The 21,357-nt window shown below is 36.8% G+C and overlaps 1 protein-coding gene across 1 annotated transcript in view; it reads left to right on the top strand.

Moving 5' to 3' along the window:
• PRMT3 (protein arginine methyltransferase 3) overlaps positions 1-21,357 on the top strand; it is a 122,832-nt gene that overhangs the window by 86,691 nt on the left and 14,784 nt on the right. The gene's annotated exons all lie outside the window — the stretch shown is intronic.

The following is a 21,357-nucleotide window of genomic DNA, read 5'->3' on the forward strand; positions in this document are numbered from 1 at the left end:
AGGAGTACTCATGGTACTCCTTGTTTTCATTTTATTTTTTAATTAAGCTTTAAATTTTTCTAACGGCTTAAGAAGAAACATCAAAATGAGCCCATTTCTTTGCAGTTGTATTCTTTAAGTCTTCTTTTAAAGCTTTTGAAAAATCCCTGACAGTTGAAGCCTACTAATTTTAAACTCATTCCTTGGTATTGAATCAGTTCTTAGTACTTTTGGGTGTAAATTGACCTAATTTTGACCCAGCAGAGCTAATCAGTTAAAGAATCTAATTATTAAAACACATCTGCACTGCTTCAAAATAGTAAGGTTTGTCTTGAACTTGCATCATAGATTTTAATGGGACATCTGCTCTATGTTTTAACAGGCTTCATTAAATAAGTTTTATGTCTTAGAGGGAGAGCATTTCTAATTGTGAGGTTCCACCTCTACAGTCACTTTTAGGTTTCTACTTTAATGAATGACCGTACAATCTAGAGCCTGGTCCTGAACTTCCTGCTCTCTCTGTGAACCTTTGGAGTTAGGCTAAGATGTTGTTTAGAATACTTAAATCTCTTTATTTCCATGAACTGGTTTTTGAATAGTAGGATGTGTTAAGAGCTACAAGGCATTGGGAATATAGTAATAAGCCAGAACAAGCAGCTCTTCTCTTCATAAGGCATTATTGGAGGAGATAGATATTAAAGTTCACTTTGTGGATATTAGATAATACCAAGTAATATTGAGAGTTATGTGTGATAAAGGTATTGTAGTTATATAAGGAAATGTTCATATTTTTTAGAGATGTACACAAGTAGGTAGGGGAGAAATGACGTGTCAAGCATTTGCTTCAATACAGTTGAGCAAAAAAGGGAGAAGCAGTGGGAGAATATATGAAGCAAATGTGCCAAATATTGGTCACTGTTGTATATAGGTGATAGGTGCTCAGGTTCTATAATTGTGTATATGTTTGAAGTTTTTTCATAGTCCGACCTTCTTAAAGAATCATACCACCAACAGTATTCTAAGAAACACATAAGAGTGATGAGGCCAAGGTGCTGTCCTCTGTTGTTTCTGTACGACTCATCTATCTGCTATAGTTACCAAGGCTAAACACATGCTTACACTGTGCTTCACATTTTCACACGTAGACATGTGTTCCTATGTTCACCAAAAAGACCTGTACAAGAATGTCTATTGCAGCATTGTTTCTGGATACCTAGACTAGGAGTAAGCCAGACATTCATCAGTCGTAGAATGGATAAATGGTGCACTATATTTATGAAGTAATATACATCAGTGGGGAGAAAAATGTGATCTTGACTGTGCACTAAGACGTGGATGAATTTCATGAATATTGATGAAAAAGTGGGGGAGAAAGCCAAATACAGAAAAGCTTTTGTCTTTAAATTTTCATAAAAAACTAAATTAGTATAGTGGCAAATATCAGAATAACAGTTACATTTTGTGGGAAGACTTAATGATTCAGTTCAGTTCAATCCTCAGTCGTGTCCGACTCTTTGTGACCCCATGGACTGCAGCACACCAGGCTTCCCGGTCCATCACCAACTCCTGTAGCTTGCTCAAACTCATGTCTGTCGAGTCGGTGATGCCATGTAACCATCTCATCCTCTGTCGTCCCTTTTTCCTCCTGCTGTCAATCTTTCCCAGCAGCAGGGTCTTTTCCAATGAGTCCGTTCTTTGCATCAGGTGGCCAAAGTGTTGGAGCTTCAGCTTCAGCATCAGTCCTTCCAGTGAATATTCACGATTGATTTCCTGTAGGATTGACTCGTTTGACCTCCTTGCAGTCCAAGGGACTCCCAAGAGTTTTCTGCAATGCCACAATTCAAAAGCATCAATTCTTCAGCGCTCAGCTTTCTTTATGGTCCAACTCTCACATCCATACATGACTACTGGAAAAACCATAGCTTTGACTAGACAGACCTTTGTTGGCAAAGTAATATCTCTGCTTTTAATAGGCTTTATGTGTTTGTCATAGCTTTTCTTCCAAGGAATGAGTGTCTTTTAATTTCATGGCTGCAGTCACTGTCTGCAGTGATTTTGGAGTCCAAGAAAGTAAAGTCTGTCACTGTTTCCATTCCTTCCCCATCTATTTGCCATGAAGTGATGGGACTGGATGCCATGATACTTGTTTTTTGAATGTTGAGTTTTAAGGCAGCTTTTTCACTCTCTTCTCTCACCTTCATCAAAAGACTGTTTAGTTCCTCTTCACTTCCTGCCGTAAGGGTGATGTCATCTGCATATCTGAGGTTGTTGATATGTTTCCCAGCAATCTTGATTCCAGCTTGTGCTTTATCTAGCCTGGCATTTTGCATGATGTACTCTGCATATAAGTTAAATAAGCAGGGTGACAGTATACAGCCTTGACGTACTCCTTTCCCAATTTGGAACCAGTCCGTTGTTCCATGTCCAGTTCTAACTGTTGCTTCTTGACTTGCATACAGATTTCTCAAGAGGCAGGTCAGGTGGTCTGGTATTCCCATCTCTTCAAGAATTTTCCAGTTTGTTGTGGTCCACTCAGTCAAAGGCTTTGGCATAGTCAATAAAGCAGAAGTAGATGTTTTTCTGGAATTCTCTTATTTTTTTCTATGATCCAGATGTTTGCAATTTGATCTTTAGCTCCTCTGCCTTTTCTAAATCCAGCTTGAACATCTGGAAGTTTTTGGTTCATGTACTGTTGAAGCCTGGCTTGGAGGATTTTGAGCATTACTTTGCTAGCGTTTGAGATGAGTGCAATTGTGTGGTAGTTTGAACATTCTTTGGCATTGCCTTTCTTTGGGCTTGGACTGAAAACTGACCTTTTCTAGTCCTGTGGCCAGTTCTGAGTTTTCCAGATTTGCTGGCATATTGAGTATAGCACTTTAACAGCAGCATCTTTTAGGATTTGAAATAGCTTAATCATTGGAAGGGGAATAATAGAGGCCCTGCATCTTGATCTAGGTAACGGTTGAGTGTCTTTACTTTGTAAAGACTCTATCAATGATTTCCTCACTTTTAGATGTGTGTTGTGTATTTTATTCTTGTATTCTTCAGTAAAATATTTTTTAAATAAATGATTCTCACATTTGGCTGAAAGAAACATCTCTAGTTTTGCATGTATATAATATTTCGGTTAAAAAGTTTATAAAGAACAAACCACAAAAGGGCCCCCTTTGGTCAAAAACTTGGTGAGTGAAAGGAGCTCATCAGAGAAGCCCAGTGTGGCTGGAACACGTAGACTACTGTTGAAGAAAAGTGGTAAGCTGAGGTCATTTAGCACCTGTGCTGTTTACGCTTTTCCTTAAATCAGTGGGAAATAATGGAGGTTTTTGTTAAAGAGAATGATGTGACCTGAAGGGCACATTGAAAAGATCATGGATGGAATATAAAGAACAATAAGGAGACTAGAGCATATATATGGATGTGAGAGTTGGACTGTAAAGAAAGCTGAGCACCAGAGAGTTGATGCTTTTGAACTGTGGTGGTGGAGAAGACTCTTGAGAGTCCCTTGTACTGCAAGGAGTTCAAACCAGTCCATCCTAAAGGAAATCAGTCCTGAATATTCATTGGAAGGACTGATGCTGAAACTGAAGCTCCAACACTTTGGCCACCTGATGCCAAGAACTGACTCATTTGAATAGACCCTGATGCTGGGAAAGATTGACGGCAGGAGGATGAGATGGTTGCATGGCATAACTGACGCGATGGACATGAGTTTGAGTAAGCTCTGGGAGTTGGTGATGGACAGGGAAGCCTGGCATGCTGCAGTCCCTGGGGCTCCAAAGAGTCGGACACAACTGAGTAACTGAACTGAACTGAACTGAACTGGTGGGTCCGCTGTCACAGTACTTCAGGCAAGAAACGGCGGTGACTTACATAAAGATCGCTGTAGTGGATGTGGAGAAAAGTGGATGTGTTTGAGACCTACCCAGAATGTAAAATGTCCAGACTTAAGGATGGATTAGATAGGGAGGGATGAAGGAAGGAAGTCACAATGGTGACTCTTTGGTTTCTTTCTTTTACTGTTTGAAGAATGATGATACTATTTTGTAAGACAAAGAAACCTGGAAGAACAGGTTTAGAGGTAAGGATAAGAAGCTCATTTATTGGTGTGTTGAATTTGAAATGCCTTTGAGATATCCAAGTGGTGATTTTCAGTTGAAAATTAGAATACTCTTCCATGGTTGGTTCTATCAAGTCAGACTTGTGACATATTCCATCCAGATATGATATATGATAGTGGAAGCAAAAGCAATCATAAAATTGTACAAATTGCTCTTTAACTAGGATGCATTTTCTAACCTATGGTACTTCTCAAGGTTAATAGGCTCTAGAAGGTTTTTTTTTTTCTTTTTTCTTTTTAATAATCAAATCCAATGGAGTAGCATCATGTGCAAATAGAACTTAATCCAAATTAACGATTCAAGTAGAAGAAAAAGAGTCCATGAGAGAAATAATGGTCTAATTAGTGCAGATGATACTACCCTCCATTTTACTTAATGAATATATGCCCTAGAATGAGCCTGAAGCGGGAAACACATATGTTCTTTCTTCAGTTATGTTCAGCTTGCAAGTATATCAGTAGTATGAATATCTTGCTGGATTGCATGTGATTCTTTTCTCTCAAAGTATTGGCAGTAGTCACCCTAATGCTCAGAGCACACATTCTAAGACATGCCTAAAATCAAGGATCGTACCATACTTTTTATATACACTGTTTTTTCTTATATATGCATACCTGTGATAAACTTTCATTTATAACTAGACATAATAAAGGAATGTTCAAACTGTCTGCATCATACTCTTGCACTTAGGGGCCATTACTAAGTACAGTAAGGTTTACTCAGCAATCTGATAACTGAGTTGTCTGTTAAAGTGATTAATGAGTAGGTAGGGTAAACAGCAGTGATACTGTGGACAAAGGGATGATTGTCAGCCTGAGCGAGATGGAGCAGGAAAACGTGAGGTTTTGTCACACTACTCAGAAGGTCTTGAAATTTAAAACTTACTGCTGCTTTCTGGAAATTTTCATTCAGTACTTTCCTGGGTAACAGATAACCAAAGAAAGAAAAATGTGCAGCGAAGTGGGGAGTACTGTATTTTTAATACAGCATGACACCCTGAAAGCCATCTACTTCATCTGGATTCCAACCAAAGAAATGGTGATTTTTGCCATTGCCCGGAGAACTGGTTGTCTTGAATGTATTGAAGAATGGTTTATATTTCACTCTCCAGTGGAAAACCTTCAGGGATTTTCCTGAGTGACTTTGATAATCTTAAGATGTTTCCATTACGTGACTTACCCACTATGTAATACGTGACTCTGCTGTAAGAGGATGCTTTGTCTCTGGTTTGAAGGGATCCTCGTTAGTTCCCATTGTTTTATATTTGGTTAAAATCCAGGTGTACCCTGTGCATTGCCAACAAAATTTTGGACATTTCCACTTAATCCTCTCTTAGTTTTCAATCTTCCCAGCCACAGAGGGAAACTGGACCCCTGGGGGTTTTAACCTTTAAAATCTAGATTTCTTAAACCCATTCTCTATGTTTAGTTGCCTTCTTACCTACTTTCATTCTCTGTCCTTGGAAACATATCATTAATAAAAACTTAATTTTAAAACGATATCTTTCACACTTCATATTAACTTTGAATCCCTTCAAATAAGAGACACAGCATTCTATTAAAGTCTTTTCATGTTCATTGAGTAGAATAGTGGGAGGGATCATCTGCAGTATTAAACCATTATTTAACCTACGCAGACAAGAGTGCAGAAGTCCACAAAATGAGGAACCCTGAAGTTGAGTTAAGGATTCTAACATCAGTTCTGAAATACAGTTAGAGTGGAACATTAAAAGCTTAAGCTACATTAAAATCTCAGTTTAATTCTAGATAGGTATAGGGTCATGCTTGAAGTCAGCAGTGCCCAGGGTCAGAATAAATTTATGAGAGAAATAATCACACTCAAGCAGGACTAAAATATTGTCTTCACAGCAATAACCATAAAAATGAAATAATCAGTATTAGTGAACTCTTGATTAGAGATGTCAGGGGAGTTCTCCCCAGAGTTATCTCAGAGGTTGCCAATTAGCATTGTTATGTTGTGATAATAAATGAGTTTGACCAGATATTTTCCTCAATGATTCAGGCAGTTATCCCTGGAGTAATGACCTCTAAGTAATTTTCTCAGTTCAGATTCCCTTTGACTTATGTTCTGGCAGAAACCATTATTAATATTGGCATCCAGGTCTTCAAAAAATCCTAAAACATCCAATGTTTCCAGACATATATATATATATATATATGTATATGTATATGTATGTATATGTATATATATATATACACACACGTGTGTGTATGTATGTCTTCATAGGAAAGATCAGTCCTTGTAGAAAAATGAGTCAAGAATTGGAAAAATAAATTTTTGTTCTATATACCAGATGGCTTAGAACTTAATATTTACCTAAATCAGTCTTTCTCTTTTCTAGAAGACTAGATGAGAAAAGGACCAGTCTTAAAATAGAGTTTTCTAAAAAATAATTTAAATTAAAGAGGAAAGTTTAGACGATGGTGACACAGTGTCACAGTTGGAAACTTCAAGCTTTAAACCCAGTGGGCCACGTTTACCAATATGATTCCCGTGCCCCCCCCCCCCCCCGTATGACTTTAGAAGAGGCATTTAACTTAACCTGACCTTGAAATTTTTCATGTGAAAAGTGGAGATTATAACACCAATAATTACCTCCTGGGTGTTATTTTGAGAACAAAATGAGGCAGTGCATAAAAGCATTTACCACTACGTCTGGCACATAGAAAATGCTCATAAAATGGTCTGATTAATCTTTCCATTCACTTCCCTATCTTTGTAAAGAAGGGATTGTTTATTTTATTTTTAACTTACTCATTTGTTTATGGGGAGTGTGATTTCATAGGTTGAATTTTCTTACTCCATCAGCATTAAATAAGTGTCACTGGTTTGTCTATCGTGCGTGCTAAGTAGCTCCAGTTATGTCCAAATTTTTGCAACGCGTCGGACTGTAGCCCACCAGGCTCCTCTGTCTTTGGAATTCTCCAGGCAAGAATACTGGAGTGGGTAGCCATTCCTTTCTCCAGGTATCTTCCCCACCCAGGGATCAAATCCACATCTCATTATGTCTTCTGCATTGCAGGTGGGTTCTTTACCACTAGTGCCACCTGGCGAGCGCTGATCTGTCTGTCAGTACCAATTTCTTTACAGCCAAAGATATGCAGTAAACTTTGTAAGCTGTTCATATCCCTGAATACCTAATGTATTAGGAAAATGAGACTCTTTCAAAATGCCACATTTATGCAAACCAGGTGCTTCTCAAAGCAAAATCACTGTTTAATGCCTACAGTTTTTCAGAGTCAAATTTTTCCCCTCTAGGTCACTAAGACAGTGACATAACTATTACAGCAGGCCCCTTTCTTTAACAGGTGATATGTCCTGGCTGTCCCTGAAGACTGTACCATAGCCTTAAATCTGATTTCTTTTTTCTCTTCTTCTCATCCTTTTATTCAGCATCCAACCCCATGAATATGGGATGGGCTAGTCTCAGTATTCAGAGATCACAGGTAAAAAAAAATCTGAACATCTTCTAACTAGATTTTTAGTTCTCACCTCAGATGTTGGATACTTCTTAGAAGGGCTCAAGTGGAAAGGTAACAGCCATCTTTTTAGTTCACATATCAAGAGAGAAAAAACAGCCATATTCATTCCTGGAAATTAAAGTATATCACATCATCTACCTACCCCCCCTTTTTCTTTCCTGTCTGTCAGGATTTCTTTCAGTATTCCATCTCTTAGTTTATACTTCTGAAGGTTTATAAAGACAAGAAGTATCTTGTAGAGCTTGATCTCCTAGCCACAAAAATGAGTTTTAATAGTTTTCAATTTTAAACCTCTGTAGCAGTCAGAAATCTAATTTTTTTGTTCTGCATTGATTTGTTAAATTCAGTTTATCTACTGTTTTGTTTTTAAACTTTATTTTTTTTTTTTTTTCACAGAATAAGCAGTTTTATTTAGGAGAAAGGTATAATCAAATTTGTGTTTCAAAAAAGCACTCATTCTCAGATGGATCATGGATAGACCAAAAACAGGAAGAACTGTAGGGAAATGAATGCTGAGAAAGCAGAAAAGAGACATTAGATAGCAGTCTGCAGAGCACTGGGGAACCAAGGTTGAACAAAATCAAAAACAAAATTTAGTCCTAAATTTTTACTTCAATGTGTATCTCATGGCTTTCCAGTTAGTACTCCATGTTATTTTAACCATTTGGCCTTTCCTATTTGTTTTTAAACTTTTAAATGTAATGTTTTCTTACCATTGATAGTATTTTCTGGCATTTGAAGAATGAGGAGTGGGCCATGTCATTCTTACAGCTTTTATGGAATATTGGAAAGCAGCGTGAACGTGGAATATAAAGCAGCAGTAGCCATTGACGTTGAGCTGTGAGAAACTGATGGCGTGAGGAAGCAGGAGATAGAAAGCTCGAGAACCAGTGGCTGCAAGAGTTCTTAAATGGAAAAGAAGCGCAGACATGCACACCTTTTCACAATGACTTTTTATTCAGATATGTATTGGATCTTAGTACTGTATTAGGCATTGTGAGGACAACAGAAAATATAGTCTCTGACGCCAAAGACCTTCACTTAGTAGGAGAGGCCAGCATATAAACATAATTGTACTGAGGTGCTCTGTAATAGAATTTTACTGATACAGGCATATGTAAAAGGTACTCTTGACCTGGCAGACTCTTACTCACTCATATTTAAGGTTTTACCTTAGGCATGAGTTTCTTCCAAAAAGCCTTCATCATACAGTTTGCACTAAATTAATAGGGAGTGATTAATTGTTGGTAGAGACATCAAGGAATATTCCTCTAGAGCAGTTGACATCAAATTCCAGTTTTGAATAAAAAGTAGGAAATGATAAGAGAAGTAAAGCATCATAGTTTTTTCCTGAAGGTTGGTAGGAGTTGAGCGTATTATATCATTTCATTCTTTAATTGTTCTCTCAATTAACAAATCTTTATTAATTTCCTGTGGTGCCTGAACATCCCAGGCTATTTCATGCCCTTGTAACTGCATGGCTGTTTTCACTAAATGTTTAGATTGAACACCCGCTCATTGTGCTTAGGCAGTGAATATAGGGAGGTAAGCACAGATGCAGAGAGATTGCCCTAAAGGGCCTATTGGGATTTTCAGTCGAACAGAAAGCATTATGAATATGATGAATATTATTACAGGAAATACAGGAACATTTAATGAGTGTATTATAATCTCTGCAGAATTAGGGAAGGCTGCACAGGGAAAGTAACATTTAAACTGAGACATAACAAGTGAAAAGGAGCTAGTTTAGAGGATGAAGGACCTTAGATAGGAAAAAAAACAAAAACAGTCCAGTGATGAACCTGCCTCCTGTAACAGCAGACTGTGTAAAATGGAATAACCCTTTTACTGAGACCAACTTCAAAAGTTGAAAAAAAAAAAAAAAAAAAAAACAACTAAATACTATCTGTTTGAAAGTACCAGAGAGATAAATCAGTGAAGCATTACCAAGCCAAGACTCAGAAGGAAATCCAAAGAAACAAGACTGGCATTTGGGACTGCTTTTGCCCTGTAGGCATTTACCACTTCAGAGGTAGCAGCTAATGGACTTGTGTAACCCTTTTGATAGCCTCACATGGGCAGAAATACAAAAGTGGAGCCATTTAAAAGTTCCCCAGTGCTTTGCCTTGGAATCCAGAAAGACTTCACCCAAGAATAGAGAATAACAGAAGTAAATGAGCCCTTGTAGGGGCTTCAGGCCTGCTTCAAATCATCTGGGTAGCCCAGAAAATTCTCAAACCCCATTATTAGATTAAGATGACCTTGGTTTTTGCCAGCACCCTCATGTTTCTTGCAGGAAAAAAAGATTCTTTCTGGAAGGGCATTTTTATAGATCTGGAATGATTTCTCTAGTTTTTCATATGTGATGGTCAGAACATAATCAAAGGTAATCAGTTGCACAAGAACACAACGACAACATAATCAGGAAGCAGGTAAACCAGGCAATAAAAATAGAGCTCCAGGGACTTCCCTGGTGGTCCAGTGGCTGAGAGTCTGTACTCCCAATGAGGGGTCCCAGGTTCGATCCCTGGTCGGGGTGCTAGGATTCCACATGTTGCAACTAGCAATCACACCACAACAAAGAACCTACAGACCACAACTGAGACCCTGTGCAGCCAAATCAAGAAACATTTTTTAAAAAAATACAGCTCCAGGAGTTAAAGATGGCAGATAGATCAGATATGGACTTTAAAATAACTATGCTTAGTAAGTTTAAGAACAAAAATTGAAAATTTCAAACAGAGTTGGGAATATTTAAGGCATAATAGAACAGATTTGAAAAAAAACTGAACAGATATTCTAAATCTTAACTAAAGATGAGTTTAGTGGTAAATATTAAATCACTACCGTAGAGAGGATTGTTGAACTAGATTTTATGTCAGAAGGAAATATCCAGAACAACAGAACACAGCGTTGGGAAGGGTGAGAGAGAGAGAAGAAACAAAAAGCAGGCTCCTGTGTGTTTACATGGGGTCTCAAAGGGGAAAGAGGCAAGAATTCTCAAACTGTCTGAAGAGCCAATGGCTGAGGGCTTCCCAAACAGATGAAAGACAATGAACTACAATTTAAGAAATATAGCATAACTTGAATAGGGATGATTTTTAAAATCCTTCCATTTTTAGATATATACCCAGGAGAAATGAAAACATGCATCCATACAAACACTTGTTCATATATGTACATAGCATATATGTACAAAACGTGGTACAGCCATACAATGAAATATTATCTGGTTATAGAAAACAGTGAAATCCTGATACATGCTGCAGAATGTATGAACCCTGAAATAATGAGTGAAAATGCTAAGTGAAAAAGGCCTGCTGTGAGAGGATTCCATTTATATGATGTTCCAGTTCTGTGATTCCACTTATCTGAAATGTTCATAATAGGCAAATCTGAGAACTGAGGATAAAAGGAGCAGTATGGATACAAGGTTTCTTTGGGGTTGATAAAAATCTTCTAAAATTAGATTGTGGTGATAGTTGTACAACTCAATATACTTTTTAAAAACTGAATCATACAGTTTACTTAAATGGGGACATTTTTATGGTATGTGAATTGTATTTCAACTTAAAAAGGGAGAATTTCTTTAGATACATTCTACAAAAACCAAAGAGAACATCTTAGAAGCCTCAATGGGGCTGTAAGAAAAACATTATCTTCAAAAGAACCGTAAATAGATGATTTCTCAGCAAGAACAGTAGAATTGGAAAGACAGAAGGTAATTCACTGATGACATCCTCACTGTGCTGAAAGAAAATAACTGCCGACACTGAATTTTACCCAATTAGAATAACTTTGCCAACAAAGGTCTGTCTAGTCAAAGCTGTGGTGTTTCCAGTAGTCATGTATGGATGTGAGAGTTGGACTGTAAAGAAAGTTGAGGGCCAAGAGTTGATACTTTTGAACTGTGGTGTTGAAGTTGAGTCCCTTGGACTGCAAGGAGATCCAACTAATCAATCCTAAAGGAAATCAGTCCTGAAGATTCTTTGGAAGGACTGATGCTGAAGTTGAAGCTCCAATACTTTGGCCACCTGATGCAAAGAATGGACTCATTGGAAAAGACCCTGCTGCTGGGAAAGATTGAAGGCAGGAGGAGAAGGGGACTACAGAGGATGAGATGGTTGGATGGCATCACCGACTCGATGGACATGAGTTTGAGTAAACTTCGGGAGTTGGTGATGGACAGGGAGGCCTGGCATGCTGCAGTCCATGGGGTCACAAAGAGTTGGACACGACTGAGTGACTGAACTGAACTAAAAATGACTTTTAAGAATGAAGCTGAGAGCTTCCCTGGTGGAACAGTGGATTGGAATCCACCTGCCAGTGCAGGAGACATGGGTTCTCTCCCTGGTCTGGGAAGATTCCACATGCCGCAGAGCAGCTGATCCCAGGTGCCACAACTACTGAAGCCTGTGCGCCTAGAGCCCGTGCTTCGCAACAAGGGAAGCCACCTCAGTGAGAAGCCTGTGCACTGCAACTAGAGAAAGCTCACATGCAGCAGTGAGACCCAGCACAACCAAAAATAAATAAACTTTTAAAAAATGAAGATTGAAGCTGAAATAGATTCTATTTCAGGTAAACAAAAAAAAAGAATTTGCCCCAGCAAACTGATTACTGAAGCGGATATAAGCAAACAAAAAGTGATCCTAGATGGAAGTCCAGAAAAACAGGAAGCAATGAAGTGAACAAAAGTGGTATATGGGCATAGAGCAATAGTTTCACTCCTAGGTATATACCCGACAGCTTCGAGTACTTAAGTTCACCAAAATACATTCATAGGAGAATGTTCATAAAAAATGACACTTAATACTTGTCAACAGTAGACTGGATAAATAAATTGTATAGTCACATATGTCTTAGAGCCATATAGCTATTTAGGTAATATGCAATCATATAAGTGAATGTCAAAAACAATAATAAAATTAGCTAGGCACAAAAGACTATATGATATTGGTGAAGCATATAATAGGGAAAATGAATCTGCTCTCAGAAATTGGAGAGAGAAGTGTTGGCAAGGATGTCGAGAAAAGGGAACTCTACACTTTTAGTGGAAATGTAAATTGGTACAACCATTACAGGAAACAATACAGAGGTTCCTCAGAAAATTAAAAATAGAACCACCATACGACCCAGCAATCCTGCTTCTGGGTATATATCTAGAGGAAATGAAAACAGGGTCTTGATTATTCACAATAGTCAAGATAACAGAAACATCCAAAGTGTATACGGTGAACTAGATGAAGGTATGAGATTATAGGTACACACAGGTCCATACTATTTTGTGTGTGTAAATTTTATATATGCAGTGGAGTATTATTCCACTGTAAAGAGAAGGAAATCTTGCCATTTACCACAGCATGGATGGATCTTGAGGGTATTAGGCTAAGTGAAAGAAGTCAGAAGGAAACAAACAACTGTCTGATGTCTCTTATACATGGAACCTAAATAAAAAGGCCAGACTCAGAGAACAGAATGGTGGTTACCAGTGGGTGGGGGACTGGGAAAAATGGGGAAATGTTGGTCAAGAGTACAGACTTCTAGTTAGAAGTTGAGTAAGTTCTGAGGATCCATTGTACATCAAGATGATTATACCGTAGTTAATGATGCTATATTATATAGTTAAAGATTACTAGAAGTAGATTTTAAATGTTCTCACTGCAAAAAAAAAAAAAAGTGATACTCATGGCATGATGGAGGTTTAGTGTATGGTCTGGTGGTAGTCCTTTTGCAGTGTGTAAGTGTATCAAATCAACACATGGCACACCTTACATTATACATTGTTAGATCAGTTACATCTCAGTAAAGCTGGGGGAGAAATCAGGATAGCAGTTACCCTGTAGCCGCGCCTAGGAAGGGCCAGGTGCGTAGGAGGATTACTAGGCTGCTGAGATGTTCTGTTTCTTGATCTGAGCGTGGGTTCACAGCTGTACTCTGTTTGAAAATTTACTGTGATGTACACTTTTGTGCACCTTTCTGCATGTTCATTATAGTTTAAAAGGTTCTTTAAGTGAAAATATTGGTGAATCTCAATAAACATTGAATGTATAAATTAATAGTATCTTGTGTTTCTAGCTAGGAAGAAGTGTTGAGGAGAAAGGTCATATAAGCTTTTGATCTATGAAATGTCAGAATTCGAGTACTTATGTTTTTTAGTCTCTGAAGCAGTGATCACTTCTGCTCTCTTAACACTGCTTTTGTAGGTAATTTTGTAGGTAAACTACAAGGGAGCAATCAGTAAATTTTAAAGGAATTTCAGTTGTACTTGGGGAATATTTTAGTAGATCAGAAATGATTTATGTTGAAATTTTTTTTTTTTAAAGTACCTTTTAAAAATATTCTTAGACCTATTGTCTGTTTTGATGCTTTCCATATTGGTTGATCTATTTTCTAAACGATACTCAGTTTGGTGATACCCCTTGAGAAGTATATGGCACTTAATGTGTATTGTTCCCTAGAGGAATCATGAAAGAAAGAAAAGATGCAAATTTCCTCTTGGGATAAAATAGGAAATTAATTGAAGAGGGAAGAGTCTATAATTTAGGCTATAGTTAATATTGGTGGAATAATATAATATGTAATTTTCATTTCCTTGGTTATGTCTTCTTAAATACCAGTTATCACCAGCAGAGTTCATGCTTTTTATGCAGCAGCTTTTTATGGCCTATATTTGTATTTTCATCTGATTGGTTTATAGACAATGATGTAAGTTTAAAATGTATAATCTTTTTTATGCATTATCTTCTTAATCTTGCTTTATGTGCTTCAGACTCATCATCAGTTAGCTTTTGAATTCCATGTTAAGATTTTGAAAGAAATACTCCAACAAAAAATGAATTGTATTTTTGTTAGAGTGATTCTGCTGCATGGCTTACAAGCACTCTATCTCCATGCTTGGATAAACTCCATCAAAAGCACATTATCCTCCTATTTCTGTGGCCAGCTGCCTAATTGTATCTGCTGTAACCACATGCTGCTGGAACATGATACCAATGAAGAACAGAAATGATAAATTACTCCCTGCAGGTGATAGTGATAATGATAATTTTTAATTTCCTTCTTCCTCATAAGGTCTAGTCTGATCTCATTTCATTGGCTGCCATCCTGTTGTATACACACATGATATGTCCTCTTTAAAGAAATGCTCATCCCACTAAAATGCATGAGAAAGCAATTCATTTTTATTCCATGTCATCGTTCTTCAAATGAGCATGAATCATACTACTTTGTATGTATGGAATGAAAAAACAAAATGTAGCTTAAAACAGATTTTTCAAATGGTTCAATGTACACATGAAATGATTGTGAAATCCACAAAGCAGAAACAAATAGCTCATTCTAAAACTCTTCTAATACTTTGGAATATTTAAGATGCACAATAAAGCTACATGTCTGTATTATTTTCCTATGTACTTCAAAGTAATAATGGAAGGGTCTCACCAAATTAAAAGCATGCTCAAACTATCCCAGAAATTTACTGTATGCATATATTTTCCTTTCATTCTGTTTATTTCTGTCATCACTGTTGTTCTTAATTACCATTAACTCTTTCTCTCAGTCTTAGTGACTTTATACCTGTATTTTTCTGCCTGTGGTATAAAGCAGTGAATTTTCTTTATTTCATTGTGCCTTTGCACAGTGTGCCTTTGCACATTGTGTTTGCCTTTGCAAACTAACCTAGCTCCTGTAGATACTTAATTTCAATGCTTATTTCTGTCCTTAGCATTCCCCTTGCCCCTAATTAGAGATATATATGGAACAAAGGAGAAATTCATTCTGTGGCCAGGTCTTCCAATCTATCTGATCTTTTTTAAGCACATGTCAAGTTGTGCTCCAGTTATTTATTGCCATTGCCTGTTTGGCATCATTTTCCATTTCCTGTGCTGGTTGTTTATTGTTGTGTTTGAATGACTTCCACAGAGAGAGTGAGCTCATTGAAATTAATATTTAAAACACCTAGAGATAGCGTGTCAAAGTGGTGGTAACAAGGAGGTTAAACTGTAATTGAAAAACAGTTGCATGTTTATATTCTGCAGCAAAATGAATAGTTTTCTCCCCAAATCATCTGACATATTTGATTATTTATAACATCCTTGCAGAAATAAAAACAGTGATCATAGTTCAACTAGTTTATATGATGTTTCAAGTTTAAGGTTTTTTTCCCTCTTTTTTTCTAATCCCTATTTTAATTATCCAGGATTACTTATATATTTAAAAAGAAAAAAATGCTCTTTCCCTAAAGTGGCATTCTAGGCCTTGCTTGTATTCGAGAGTAAATAACCATTTAGTTCTCTGATGAGTACATTATGTGCATGTGATTTTAAATCCCAGGTGAATTTTTTTCTGACTTCTCATGCTTCTGCTTAATGTTTGCCATGAGACTGATCTTAGCACTACCTTTAAATAAACATCGTTAGGAAGGTAGATCTGCATGAAGAGTTGGAGATCCTATAATGTCCTTCACAGGGAACTATGATATAGATATGTCTTCTATTTTTCTTTTCTTATTTTATTTGTCTTTGGGTTTATAAACTATTTGTTTTTTGGTTATGCTAAACTCTCCATTATTTCTTTCACTGTATTTTTGGGTATCTGCGGGAGGGTTAGTTTCTTTTTTGAGAACTAAATTTCATAGATAATTATATTTAGGGACTGAAAGACAATTCTAAAATGGCTTTATATTCTCAAATCTTTTTTATTTTTTAACTTTGCTGTAAACTTATGTATCAGCCTCTTGTCTTCATTAAGACCTATACTCTATGATTATAGTTCTGTAATGTTCTATTAACGTTACCAGCCTGGTTTTTCTTTTTTTTTTTTTTTTTACCAGAGTTAAATAGGCCATTTCACTTAATATATTTTATATATTTCAAACTCTGGTTGCATTTTCTGATAACATTGTAAGAGCTGCTTTCCAGCCCAAATTTGTTGTTTCCACTAAAGGTTTTATTAGGTCACTGAAGTTTTTCTTTCCTCACTTCCATTTTTGGTAACATAGAGTATACAACACATGTATGACTTAGTAATTTTAAAGTAACCATCTCCCTCTAGAACCCACTTATAAAATCTTTAGAAGTCTTCTTAATGTTTTCATATATGCACTGCGTGCGTGTTCAGTTGTTCACTCGTGTCCGACTCTTTGCAGCCCGACAGACTCCTCTGTCCATGGAATTATCTAGACAAGAACAGTGGCGTGAATTGCCATTTCCTACTCCAGGGTACTCTTCCCAACCCAGGGATTGAACCTGCATCTCTTGCACTGGCAGGCAGATTCTTTACCACTAAGCCACTTGGAAAGTCCATCCCCATATGTACACTACTATGTATAAAATAGGTAACTAATGAGGACCTACCATACAGCACAGGGAGCTCTCCTCACTGCTCTGTGGGGACCTAAAGGAGGTGGGAATCCAGAAAGAGGGGATACATGTATGCATATAACTGTTTCAGTTTGCTGTGTAGCAGAAACAAATATAACATTGTAAAGCAACTCTTCTTCAATAAAAACTAATACAAACCAATACAAATAAAATTTTTCAAAGATTTTATAATAAAATAAAATATATATACATATAGAGAGGGCTTCAATAATTTCTATTACTGTTACTTTTCCATTTGCATCTTTTCTTCTCTACTGCTACTTTAGGGACGTCCCTGGTGGCTCAGACGGTAAAGTGTCTGCCTACAATGTGGGAGACTCGGGTTCGATCCCTGGGTCAGGAAGATCCTCTGGAGAAGGAAATGACAACCCACTCCAATACTCTTGCCTGGAAAATGCCGTGGACGGAGGAGTCTGGTAGTCTACAATTGATGGGGTCACAAAGAGTCGGACACGACAGAGCGACTAAACGTTCACTTTCACTTCTATTGGAAAATGTGTGTGTGTGTTAGTCGTGCAGTCATATCCCACTCTCTGCGACCTGTGGACTGTAACCCACCAGGCTCCTCTATCCATGGTATTTTCCAGGCAAGAATACTGGAGTGGGTGGCCATTCCCTTCTCCAGGGGATCTTCCCGACCCAGGGATCAGACCCAGGGATCAAACCCCGGTCTCCACCATTGCAAGCAGATTCTTTATCATCTCAGTCACCAGGGAAGCCCTGGAAAATGTTATTTTTCTAGAATTACTAGCTGGGGAAAACTTGTCATTTTTTTCCTTTAAATTAGTTTAGTTCCTTTAACATGTTAGACACTGCCCTCGCCTTTGGGGTACAGAGAGGACTGATTTTTTTGAGAGTCACTAAGGGAAGTAATGCGGAGAAGGCAATGGCACCCCACTCCAGTACTCTTGCCTGGAAAATCCCATGGACGGAGGAGCCTGGTGGGCTGATGTCTGTGGGGTTGCACAGAGTAGGACACAACTGAAGTGACTGAGCAGCAGCAGCAAGGGAAATAATCAGAGGTAACAGCTGAATTGAATGCCTCTCCATTCAATAGTAAGGATTATTTAGCTCAGGTCCTATTAAAAATAACATAGTATCACAGTTCTTCATATTTGTGAGAAATGGATAGATAAACATGAAGAATATCCATATCCCAAATCTGTCCAAATCTATCTATTACTTTCAGTAGCTTGGTCAGATCTTTCCAGATAGTTATATATTCACATTTGTGTAACACAGAATATGTGCCCCAAATAAATACATATTATTCTTTTCACTTAATAGTATACCAAAACTCTTTTTCCAAATCAGTAAATATTTATCTGTAGGTTTACTTTTGATGGCCAAACAGTATTCTGTTATTTGTAGATTTTATGATTTATTAACTGATTACCTGTTGTTGAAAATTTGGGCTAAAATTGACATAGTTAAATCATGGCAAGCATACTTAATAATTTCCTTAGAACAATTTTTGGAAGTTTTGAATTACTAGATCAACCAGTATTACATTGTAAAAAATCTTAATTGAGTGTATGAAAACAGAAAAGTACATAAGTCATAAGTAAAGTTTAATAAAATTACACAAAGTGATTTTTCCCTCATGTATATATAGCTAGCATTCAACTTAAGAAACAGAATATTACCAGAAACCCAGGAGCCCACCATGTAACCCCTTCCAGTTTCTATCCTTGTTGCAAGGATAACTCCTCTTCTGACTTGTAACACTATGAATTAGGTTTGCTATTTTAGAATTTCTGTATATAAATTGAGTCATATCATGTGTGCTATTTTGCATCTGATTTCTTTTTAATATGTATTAGTTATTTTCCCTAGAAAAGTTATTTCATTTTACTTTCCCAGCATGAATGCTTCTTTCTTCGCTAACTGTGAATACTGTCATTCAAAAACACAGTCAAAGAAAATTGTATCCAGCTGTCTTAATTTACTTATTTTTTTCTAAGTAGGTGAAACAGTTTTTTTTAATATGTCTATTAATCATTTGCTTTTCTTTTGTAAATCTCTTGCTTTGTGTTTTGTTAGCTTCTTTTGATGCATTGCTGTCTTACTAATTTGTAGTAGCTTAATGTACAAAGAACAGTGACCCTTTGTTATATGTATGGCAAATATTCTCTGATCTTTTATTTATCTTTTAGTTTTGATACTAAAATTTAAATTCTTCTTATATTAAGTTTCTGCCTAGTGTATGATACTTGAAGAGCACTCTATTTGCAGACTTTTAGACGTTGTTTATTGTTTATATTTCATTCTTCCTCCTACCCTCCAGCCCCTGCACTGATCTTTGTGCCTGTGTATACTTACATTGAAAACCCCACCAGATGATTTTATAATTTTTGCATTAAATAATCATAGGTATCGAAGAAATTCAGAGGGGGAGCGTAGTGTTTTATAGTTACCCAACTATTTATCATTTCTGTTGTTTTCTTATTTTTGGTATTTCAGGTTTCCTGCCAGTATTATTGCCTGTCAGCCTGAAGAACTTTCTTTAAAATGTCTTCTAAAAATCCTGTTGGCAATGGATTCTTTAATTTTCCTTCACTTGGAAATATTTTTATCCTTCATTCTCTAAAGGATATTTTTCCTGGATATAGAACTTTTAAAGTGTTTTGCTTTTTTTTTTCCTGTTTCATCATGTTTTTCTTTTCAGTCTGGACCTCCAGTCAGAGGTCTGTTTAGCTCCATAGGTCCCCAAGTCTCTGGGCATTTTATTTCAGTCTTTTCCCCTTGTTTTTTAAAATTGGTTTGTTTCTATTGGTCTCACTTCAAATTCACTGACTTTTTTCCCTGTATCTTCTCCATTCTACAATTCAGCCTAGGAAGTTTTTTGTTTCGGTTAATTGTGTTTTTCAGTTTAGGTTCTCTTCTTGTCATTTCTATTTCTCCACTGAGAATTTCTCTTTTGATTTATTTCAGTGTGTTTCTATTACGGCATTGCTATTAACTCATACCAACATAGTTATAGTTTCTGCTTTAAGTCTTTGTCTGATAGTCCAGCATCTGGGTCATCTCAGCACTGACATCTATTGACTGTCTTTCCTCTTGACAGTTGGTTCCATTTTCCTGGACTTTGTATGTTGAGTAGTATTGGATTGTTTCCTGGATATTGTGGACTCTTTGCTGACTTATCATCATCTGGACTGTATTGATGTTTGGTGTTAACAGGCAGTCAGTCCAGTTAAAGTCAAAACATAAGTTCTGTCAGTAGTGTCTCAGCAGACAGTGATTCACACCTCATTTCTGTTCTCTAAGAGTTTGCTGTTCTGTTTTGGGTTCTCTCCTGCAGGAACACAGTTTAGGAATTGGTCTGAGACTTACATCGTTTTTTCTGTTTGACCGAATTATAAATAGTATTTTGATTCTTTCTTGGTATCTGAAGCGTAATGAACCTCAAGGTTAAATATTGAATTTGATTTGGGCCCAATCTGCATTAACCCTGTGGAATCAATAAAACTCCACAGTCTTAACAAAAGCAGGAAACTATACAAATTAGCTTTATATGACTTTTTAAAATCAGTTTCTAATTTTTACCACTTTATAAGCTTTATTTAATGCCAATTTTAAAATAGGTTGAGTTGAGCCTGTCCCACTAGTGAAAGAAAAAGGAATGGTATCATTTAAATTTTAAACAAAAAGAAATTAAAATCTATATTTGATTGAACATATTAATTTCTTCTAGAAGCCTTTTATACAGTTACAGTGAACCTTAGAGTTACATCAGATTTCTTCTTCGAGTATATACCTAAAACAAGCTTTATTTGAATGGTGTAATTTTTATTTTCAGAAACAAAATATGTAATATTTTAAAATTTCATTTATCTCATCACAAAAATAATCATAGTACTTTGCTTTGAAATTGGATGAGTTAAATCAGAAGAAATGAAATGAACTGGGTTTGTACAAAAGAGTATGTGTCAGTTATTTATTTCTGTGTAACAAACCACTCCAAAACCTAGTGCCATGACGTCAAATCATGTAGATTTCTTTGTCTCTGTTTCTGTAGTCTGGATTGTTCTGTTGGTCTAGTTCAGTACTAGTTCTGCTGGTCTCTCCTGGGCTATCTCACACTGCTGCGGCTGTATGGAGACTTGACTCACATGGCAGCATCTCGGTGGGAGAGTCTGGATGGGTAAGGGGCCGGATGAGCCTCGCTCCATGTAGATTCTCACTTTTCAGTGGTCCAACACTGTCATTTCTCTAATTGAACACATGTTCAGTATCTGATTAGCCTTGTTACCCTTATTATCTTGTTTATATGGGGAAAAACCAAGTTACATTACTTTATTTTTATTTATAACATCTTTTCTAGAGAAAATAGTGACCTGCCATTTGTTTAAGAGTGTCTGATCTTTGAAATGG

The sequence above is a fragment of the Cervus elaphus genome, chromosome 2, assembly GCF_910594005.1.
Source record: "Cervus elaphus chromosome 2, mCerEla1.1, whole genome shotgun sequence".
Taxonomy (NCBI): domain Eukaryota; kingdom Metazoa; phylum Chordata; class Mammalia; order Artiodactyla; family Cervidae; genus Cervus; species Cervus elaphus.